At 37.9% G+C, this 10,419-nt stretch overlaps 1 long non-coding RNA gene across 1 annotated transcript; it reads right to left on the reverse strand.

Moving 5' to 3' along the window:
- Positions 1 to 337: 337 nt before the first annotated feature.
- On the reverse strand, positions 338 to 9,392 carry LOC133243915 (uncharacterized). The gene is made up of 2 exons (XR_009735223.1): positions 8,551 to 9,392; positions 338 to 1,344 (listed from the first exon to the last, which is right to left on the reverse strand). It is a non-coding gene; the product is annotated as an uncharacterized LOC133243915 (long non-coding RNA).
- Positions 9,393 to 10,419: the final 1,027 nt, after the last annotated feature.

Raw genomic sequence — 10,419 nt, forward strand, 5'->3', positions numbered from 1 at the left:
TTATTTGACTGCCTTTGGTGATTTAAAATCATAGCCCACTCACACCCTATAAATAATGTTTTCTTTATAAATATATTTATACTATACATTTGCTATACTTATTTTTACAAGTGTATATTTTTACAAATATAGAATATGTCCCATTTTACTGCACACTCACTTCCAGATATTACAGTTTGAAAAGAGGAAGAGGATGCATTTATAATCTCTAAATAAAACACCATTTCCTTTAAGTATCCTTATGATATCTAATTGGCTTCCAAGGTGGCACTTGTTGGAGATATGTGTCTGGGACTTGGAAACAGCGAACCTGAAAGAACAACACTTGCAAAGTGTCTGCAAGGACTGACAAGTTTATTTCTGCAGTCAAGCCTTTTTATAGGAGCAAGGAACAAAGAGTTTAGAGCATACAGCCAGCAGAACACGTACAAGGCTAGGATATAATCAGTAAAAGATACTTCAAGGAACAGCGCATTCTTAACAACCCATGTATTTATCCATGACCCATTTTCTCAAGCAACGTCTTTAATGTTTAATTGTTAAATCTAGGCCCCGAGCATAGCCAAAGGCAGGAAATGTTCTTCAGCAATCAGTACAATGTCTGGGTACCTCTGGCTCTTTGCCATTTTCCCATGGACTTTCTCCTTCAAGGCTATTTAGCACTGTGCCTCCCAACATATCCTCCTTTTGTTTTTAGTTTAAGCAGGGCAGCTGTTAGTTGGACCTGTCGTAGGAGGCACGGAGTCTTGAGTAGAGACATCTGTATAGGATTGTGTAGTGCCATACCAGATAGGGTTCCTATTGTAACAATAGATATTAGACTAAGAATGCCAGCAATAATCCATCCTATTATGTGCCTTGACCTCCTTAAGCCATATTTGAGCAAAACTGAGAGAAATACAGAGTCAGTCCATGGTTCTGTTAGGTTAACAGGAAGCCACAAATCAGATCTTTGCTTGACTATTGCCATGTTGACATAATGATATGAAATAGTATGGTTTGAACACGTATACAAGGCACATGCTGTACAGTAAACAATCTTAGCAGAAAGATCTATATTGAAGTTACCTACAATAAACATGTACAGTAGGTGCACACAAGATTGGATATAACCTGTACTATCACATAAAAAGGTATAGTTTTGAGGTTTTTAAGGCTTTTGCAGTCCCATACACATTGGCAAAGTGCTCCAATGCAGCAGGAATCTTCCACACATGCCATTCCTCAGGTCCTACGGTAGGGGTTCAGACATTGATGTTTTCTCTTCGGCTTCTCTATGGTCATTGATGAGACCCTTCGCACCAGCTGTGTCACCTGTCGGGGGAGTCTGGTCATGGGGTCCTTCTGGTAACAGACATGGAGAAGTGGAACTTAGATTTCACCTCCATCTGCAATGACAAGACCGTAACCTCTACCTAGGAGTCATTAGATTCCTGGCAACCATTGATTAAACTGCTTATACCATATTGGTGTGTTGGCTTCTAACAGTTTCTTACTGTTTTCCTCTGCAAAATGTCTGTCTGCATGAGTATCAGAACTATCTTTTAGTAAATTTTAAAAATTTAAGGAATAAAAACTGGAAATAGAACTGCCTTATGATCCAGCAATCCCACTGCTGGGCATACACACTGAGGAAACCAGAAGGGAAAGAGACACGTGTACCCCAATGTTCATTGCAGCACTGTTTATAATAGCCAGGACATGGAAGCAACCTAGATGCCCATCAGCAGATGAATGGATAAGAAAGCTATGGTACATATACACAATGGAGTATTACTCAGCCATTAAAAAGAATACATTTGAATCAGCTCTAATGAGATGGATGAAACTGGAACCTATTATACAGAGTGAAGTAAGCCAGAAAGAAAAACACCAATACAGTATATTAACGCATATATATGGAATTTAGAAAGATGGTAACAATAACCCTGTGTACGAGACAGCAAAAGAGACACTGATGTATAGATCAGTCTTATGGACTCTGTGGGAGAGGGAGAGGGTGGGGAGATTTGGGAGAATAGCATTGAAACATGTATAATATCATGTATGAAACGAGTTGCCAGTCCAGGTTCGATGCACGGTACTGGATGCTTGGGGCTGGTGCACTGGGACGACCCAGAGGGAGGGGAGGGGAGGGAGGAGGGTGGAGGGTTCAGGATGGGGAACGCGGGTATACCTGTGGTGGATTCATTTCAATATTTGGCAAAACTAATACAATTATGTAAAGTTTAAAAATAAAATAAAATTTAAAAAAAATTAAGGAATAAAGAGTTAAAGATAATAACAATTGAGGGTTCATGGGATAAGAAGTGTATCTCCTCTTCTATATTTCCCCTTTCTGTTTTAACAAATGAGTTTTAAGAGTACGATGGGTTCTTTTGATAATTGCTTGACCCTGGGGATTGTAGGGTATCCCCGTGATGTGTGTTAATATTCCATTCCATTAGAAATGAACGAAATGAGTGAGAGGTAAATGCAGGCCCATTATCTGTTTTTAAGATCGAAGGTATTCCCATTACAGGGAAGGTGAGTAAAAGTGCGGAAATGGCGTGTTTGTTGGATTCTGAAGAGACAGGCATTGCCCATATAAAACCTGAAAATGTATCCATTGAGACAAAAAGCAAATAAAACTTTCCCAAGGAGCAATGAGTGAAGTCGGATTGCTAAAGGGAGTTAGGCTGTTGCCCATGAGGATTAACTCCTGAAAGTGTGGTACATAAGTGCAGAGGAGCGCAGACATCACAGGATTTAATGAAAAGTCTCGCTTCAGTGAGGGGAATATGGTGTTTAGAGTGCAATCTTTTAGCATTGGTATGAAGATTACTGTGTTCGTCTATAGTAGATGTAAAATTGGGAGCTATGAATTTATCAACAGCATCATTCCCTGTTGCTGGGGGGCCAGGTAAACCTGAATGAGCCCATATATGTGCAATGAAGAAAGGTTCTGTATGTGATCAAATTAAGGCTTGAGTCTTTGAAAAGAGAAAATATAATTCTTCATCTAGGTTGTATAAAAATGCGGTAACAAAATCGGGGAAAAGGGAAGCAAGGTATTTGGAATCAGTATAGACATTGAAGGATGATGGTTGAAGAGACAAAAGAGCATATTAAGCATACAATTCAACTCTTTGTACTGAAGAATAGGTAGTGGGTAATTTCTCTTTGATATCAGGGCTGACAATACTAGCTATGTCTTTCTTGTTGCCATCAATGAAATAGGTAGGTGCATTTGAAATAGGCTGGGAGGCAATGATATTAGTTACTATACATTTAGTAAATTGTAGGAAGTCCCATAATTTTCCTTTCAGCAAATGGAATGAGATAACGTTCTGAAAGTAATTTAATGCTATTTGCATGGTCATGTTATATTGTAAGGCAATTTGTAATTCCTTTTTTGTTAAAGGGACATGTATTTCAAATGGATTAAAACCAGTTAAGCTTTGTACATGGCTCCTTCTTGATACAGTTAGCTGTCCTATTTTCTCAATGTATGATACGATTTTTTTTTTTTACTGCTTAGTATGTGGATATACCCATTCTATTGGGCTGTTTTGAGCTATGATTGCAGTAGGTGAATGCTTGGTGGGGAATAAATATAAATAGATTGGTTGGGTATGGTCCAGCTGAGTTGAGAAAGACTGTTGAATGTGTTTTTTTTTTTTTTTTAATAGTTACTTGATAATTACTATGTGTTCTTTTTTTTAATTTTATTTTATTTTTAAACTTTACATAATTGTATTAGTTTTGCCAAATATCAAAATGAATCCATCACAGGTATACATGTGCTGCCCATCCTGAACCCTCCTCCCTCCTCCCTCCCCCATACCATCCCTCTGGGTCGTCCCAGTGCACTAGCCCCAAGCATCCAGTATCATGCATTGAACCTGGACTGGCATCTCGTTTCATACATGATATTTTACATGTTTCAATGCCATTCTCCCAAATCTTCCCACCCTCTCCCTCTCCCACAGAGTCCATAAGACTGTTCCATACATCAGTGTCTCTTTTGCTGTCTCGTACACAGGGTTATTGTTATCATCTTTCTAAATTCCATATATATGTGTTAGTATACTGTATTGGTGTTTTTCCTTCTGGCTTACTTCACTCTGTATAATAGACTCCAGTTTCATCCACCTCATTAGAACTGATTCAAATGAATTCTTTTTAATGGCTGAGTAATACTCCACTGTGTATATGTACCACTGCTTTCTTATCCATTCACCTGCTGATGGACATCTAGGTTGCTTCCATGTCTTGGCTATTATAAACAGTGCTGCGATGAACATTGGGGTACACGTGTCTCTTTCCCTTCTGGTTTCCTCAGTGTGTATGCCCAGCAGTGGGATTGCTGGATCATAAGGCAGTTCTGTTTCCAGCTTTTTAAGGAATCTCCACACTGTTCTCCATAGTGGCTGTACTAGTTTGCATTCCCACCAACAGTGTAAGAGGGTTCCCTTTTCTCCACACCCTCTCCAGCATTTATTATTTGTAGACGTTTGGATCGCAGCCATTCTGACTGGCGTGAAATGGTACTTCATTGTGGTTTTGATTTGCATTTCTCTGATAATGAGTGATGTTGAGCATCTTTTCATGTGTTTGTTAGCCATCTGTATGTCTTCTTTGGAGAAATGTCTATTTAGTTCTTTGGCCATTTTTTGATTGGGTCATTTATTTTTCTGGAGTTGAGCTGTAGGAGTTGCTTGTATATTTTTGAGATTAGTTGTTTGTCAGTTGCTTCATTTGCTATTATTTTCTCCCATTCTGAAGGCTGTCTTTTCACCTTGCTTATAGTTTCCTTTGTTGTGCAGAAGCTTTTTTTTTTTAATTTTAATTAATTTTATTTTATTTTCAAACTCCACATAATTGTATTAGCTTTGCCAAACATCAAAATGAATCCACCACAGAAGCTTTTAAGTTTAATTAGGTCCCATTTGTTTATTTTTGCTTTTATTTCCGATATTCTGGGGGGTGGGTCATAGAGGATCTTGCTGTGATGTATGTCAGAGAGTGTTTTGCCTATGTTCTCCTCTAGGAGTTTTATAGTTTCTGGTCTTATGTTTAGATCTTTAATCCATTTTGAGTTTATTTTTGTGTATGGTGTTAGAAAGTGTTCTAGTTTCATTCTTTTACAAGTGGTTGACCAGTTTTCCCAGCACCACTTGTTAAAGAGATTGTCTTTAATCCATTGTATATTCTTGCCTCCTTTGTCAAAGATAAGGTGTCCATATGTGTGTGGATTTATCTCTGGGCTTTCTATTTTGTTCCATTGATCTATATTTCTGTCTTTGTGCCAGTACCATACTGTCTTGATAACTGTGGCATTGTAGTAGAGCCTGCCCCAGAGAGACATTATCTGTTGAATGTGTTTTTTAACAAATTTTAATTCTTCTTTCTTTTTTTTCTTTTGTTAGTTGTCTAGGACTATTAGGGTCAGGAGGTCCCTCTAAAATTTTAAATAAATTTTGTTATGCATAGGTGGGAATGCCAATAGATGACTGAAGCCAATTAATATCTCTTATCAATTTTTGAAAATCGTTTAATGTGTGTAGAGAATGCACAGAGATTTGAGTTTTTTGAGGTTTTATCTTAGAGTCTTCCATAACATGTCCTAGGTAATTAAAGGGTGCTTTCAATTGAATTTTATCTGGCACAACAAGTAGGCCATGATTTTGAAGAGTGGTGGTGACTTTGTCATATAACTGTTGCAAACAAAGTTCAGATTCCATGGAAAGGAGTATGTCATCCATATAATGAATTATGAAGGCAGTAGGATATTTATCTCTACTGGGTTGTAATAAAACATATATGAGATATTGGCAAATGGCAGGAGAGTTCATCATCCCCTGAGGTAAAACCTTCCATTGAAATATTTTAAGAGGAGCCATGTGATTTATAGAGGGAACTGAAAAATCAAAACGTTTTCTATCTTTAGGATGCAAAGGTATAGTAAAAAAGCAGTCTTGTAAATCAATAATAATTACAGGCCATCCTTTTGGCACCGTGGAAGGAGAGGGCAATCCAGGTTGTAAGGGCCCCATAGGAATCAGTATTATTAACATTTCTTAAATCTATCAACATTCGCCATTTTCCTGATTTCTTTTTTTATTACAAAAACGGGAAAATTCCATGGGGAAAATGAAGGTTCTATATGAACTTTTTGTAATTGTTCATTAACTAATTGTGTAAGAGTTGCCAATTTTTCTTTAGTTAGGGGCCATTGAGGTGTCCATATTGGGGTATCAGATTCCCAATCAAGGGGCAGCAGTGTTAACTCAATGGCCCCCATTAAAAAGGTTCATTTAAAGAAATTATGGCTTTTGTTTGTTCAAGAAAATTCCATCCCCATAAATTGATAGGGATATTAGTAATATATGGTTTAAGATAAGCTACAATTTGATTAGGGCCAAACACTTGTAAATAGGATGCATTGACAAAAGTTTGTGTGGCATCAATTTTACTTATTCCTAATAGTCTAGAAGGAGCCATAACCTTACCCCAATCGAGGGGCCATTCTGCAGCTCTAATGATTGAAATGTTAGTTCCAGTATCTAACATGTTTGTGAAATTCTTTTCTTGTATGTGTAAAGTAAGCATGGGTTTCTGATGTTCCTTTAATAAGGTGGATAGTGCAGCAGTAAGGTTGGTACTGCCAAAGCCTCCCTGCCTAGCTTTATCAGATGCCTTCATTGGTTTAACATATGGCCAAAGTAATAATTGTGCAAAATGTTCCCCTTTTTGTAAGTATACATTTCCCATTTTCACAACATTTATCATAATTTCTGCTTCATAATTTTCATCCATAACACCAGTCAATACCATTAAACCTCTCATTGTGCAGCTACTACGTCCCAAAATCAGTCCCACTGTCCTGGGTGGAATTTGGTCATAATATCCAGTGGGAATTTTTGGGGGGGTTGTATAATTCTATTAGTTCCATATCATAAGGACTAGATATATCAATGCAAGCACTCTTAGATGTAGCTGCTTGTAGCATCATAACATTAGGTCCTCCTTTTGTACCAGGGCTAGAGGATGGCCCCTTTATTAGTTTCCCTGTTGTTTTTGTTGTGCATCAGGGTTCAAGGTGTTTCCATCCTTATCAAATTTAGAATGACATTCATTCAGCCAGTGGAACCCCTTTTTACATCTTGGACATATTCTTGGGGGTTTCTTCTTATAGAAGTAGTATTATTTTTTCTGGCCTGTGTTGGCATGCAGCATTGTTTTTTCATATGGCCGGGCTTCCCACAGTTAAAACATTTGGTATTAGCAGCTTTTTGTACATTAAAGATTTCTAATGTTGCCAATTTTGTTCTATGGGACATAGATCCAATGTCCTTACATGCTTTCAAATATTCCATAAGAGAGCCAGTCTCTCGAATTGGTCTGAGCATGGATTGACATTCCTCATTAGCATTTTCAAAAGCAAGTTGTTTTAAAATAAAATTTTGTAAAGTCATATCCTTAATAGATTTCTCAATTGCATCCTTTAATTTTCCTATAAATTGAGAATATTCCTTTTCATGTCTTTGAATAATCTTAACAAATGAACCATCAGAGTTAGTGCTATCAACCTTTGCTTATGCCCTGCAGGCAGTTTCTTTAATGAAATGTAACATCTGAGGGGTAATATTAGCTAATTGTGCAATCATATCAGCCATGACTCTTGTTCTGGTGAGTATATCATAGGTTAAATTGGCAGGGTTACAGTTACCATGAGATTGCTGGTCTATCATCAGCTGTCGGGCCTCATCATTAATCCACATTTGCCATTGCAGTAATTGTTGAGGATTTAAAATCATCTTTGCTACTTGAAAAAAATCATATGGCATCCAATGGCCAGCCCATCCTTCGAGAAATTCTATACAGTAAGGAGAAGTAGGTCCATACAGAGTTCATGCTTTCCTAAAGCTAGACAACATGCTAAAATCTAGATTAGCCCAAGTATTTTGGTCTTGGGCAGGTTGATTAAATTGCAATGGGAAAGTGAAAGTGCAAGCAGGCATCTCCCGAGGAGGAGTGAAATGATTAGTACGAGCAAAGTTAGCAATTGCTGTTACAGGAGGAGCAGAAGGAAAAACCTTAGATTTGGGCTGTCTGTTGAATGAAATGACCTCTGTTCTAAGTGGCTTCAGTTTTGACATATCCTGTATATATGTGTCTCTAAGTTGTTTTTCTAAGGATTGTGTCTGATTGAGCATAACATTCTTATATTTCAAAGCACCTTGCATATCCTGTTCCTTAAGCTCATATTCATGTAAAGATCAAATAGTTTTTACTTCCAAATCAATGTTATGCCCTTCAATTTGTTCTATGATAGCCCATATGAGTGACCATGTAACCCTTGCCGATATGCTTGCAAAACATTATTTTTAACCCTTTTTTATATGTCTAGATTGAGTGTCCCCTCTTCTGGGAATCAGGAATTGTTCCAGTAAAATATGATAGCAGTTATTCAACTGATCTCTTGAAACATTAACACCATTTTGTTTCAGAAAGTGATGCATTATGAAAAGGAATCTTACTGCTATGTTGTCCCATCCTGCTTACCTCTTTCTGCAGGGCTCTCAGCTTTGTTCAGTCTTCCTTCAAGTCCCTGTTTGTGGCGCCACTTGTTGGAGATATGTCTCCGGGACTTGGAAACGGCGAACCTGAAAGAACAACACTTGGACAGTGTCTGCAAGGACTGACAAGTTTATTTCTGCAGTCAAGCCTTTTTATAGGAGCAAGGAACAAAGAGCTTAGAGCATACAGCCAGCAGAATATGTACAAGGCTAGGATATAATCAGTAAAAGATACTTCAAGGAACAGCGCATTCTTAACAACCCATGTATTTATCCATGACCCATTTTCTCAAGCAATATCTTTAATGTTTAATTGTTAAATCTAGGCCCCGCGCATAAGCAAAGGCAGGAAATGTTCTTCAGCAATCAGTACAATGTCTGGGTACTTCTGGCCCTTCGCCATTTTCCCATGGACTTTCTCCTTCAAGGCTATTTAGCACTGTGCCTCCCAACAGCACTAGAGGTAAAGAACCCTCCTGCCAATGCAGGAGATCTAAGAGATGAAAGTTCTGTCCCGGGGTTGAGAAGTTCCCCTGGAGGAGGGCATGGCAACCCACACCAGTATCTTGCCTGGAGAATCCCATGGACTCAAGAGTCTGATGGGCTACCATCCATAGAGTCACAAAGAGTTGGACATGACTGAAGTGACTGAGCATGTACACATGCATGGTATCTACTATTTGACACACATTAACATAGAAAAATGAATGTATTTTTATAATTGGTAATGTTTCAGATATCCCCATTTCTATTTTTTCTTTTTTTTTTTTTTTAATTTCAGAATAGCCTCTTAAAGGATGCAAATTTCCTGACATTACATATAAATTACAATAGGATATTGTCACTCAATAGTTCAAGTTTACACAATTCAAAGTTCTGCTTAAGCATTTAAAATCTGAGGTGGTTTGTCTCCACAACCTGAAGTAAAAGATATTGTACTTTGAACAGTACCACATGGCTATGTTAAATTATGAGACTCTAACATCCATAAGAATAATGTTCTTGAGTATTTGATGTTTTATAGTTTCTAGATTCATCTCCATTGTATCACTATTTCAAAATGTGTTTATTTATTTATTTATTTATTTGTGTGTGTGTGTGTGTGTGTGTGTGTGTGCTGTCATTCTGCTAACTTTATTCTTTATACACAGTTTGGGTAAAGTAAGAACCAAACAAGGCTTCCACTGGCCCCCATCCTCACTCCACTTTCGAGGCTTTAAAAATTGACTAATAGTTGATACTAGTAATGATTTCCAAGATTGCAGAATTTCCATAGTAGAACAAAGCTGTGCATTTGGTTTCTGAAAGAAAATAAGAGACCCTATTAAGAGGGAACTGCAGGAGAAATATGGTGAGTGGAAGGGGCCGGGGGGTCTGTTGTCCTAGTTCACACTAACCTAGGAAGGTTCCCCCACCTGCAACACGAAGCAGCCTGTAACTCCCACAGTCACAATGTACTTAAAATGTGTTTATACATTATTCAATGAAATTTGACTACTATAAACAGTTTTTGTTGCTTAGTCACTCAGTAGTGTCCAACTCAGTTGTGTCAAACCCTTTGCAGCCCCTGCCCTGTAAGACAGACAGATAAGATAACCCACTTTATCTGTCCATGGAATTTTCCAGGCAAGAATACTGGAGTGGGTTGCCATTTCCAACTCCAGGGGAACTTCCCAACCCCGGGATCAAACCTGGGTCTTTTAGGACTCCTGAATTGGCAGGGTGTTTGTGGAAAATGTATTTATTACCCTACTTCTGTGAACATAGAACTTATCTTAAAAAATAAAATATTTAATAACCAATAATCCAATATGATTTATTTGCTGATGTAGAGCAGAGAAGGCAATGGCACCCC

This window comes from Bos javanicus, unplaced genomic scaffold (genome assembly GCF_032452875.1).
Source record: "Bos javanicus breed banteng unplaced genomic scaffold, ARS-OSU_banteng_1.0 tig00002723_1, whole genome shotgun sequence".
NCBI lineage: Eukaryota > Metazoa > Chordata > Mammalia > Artiodactyla > Bovidae > Bos > Bos javanicus.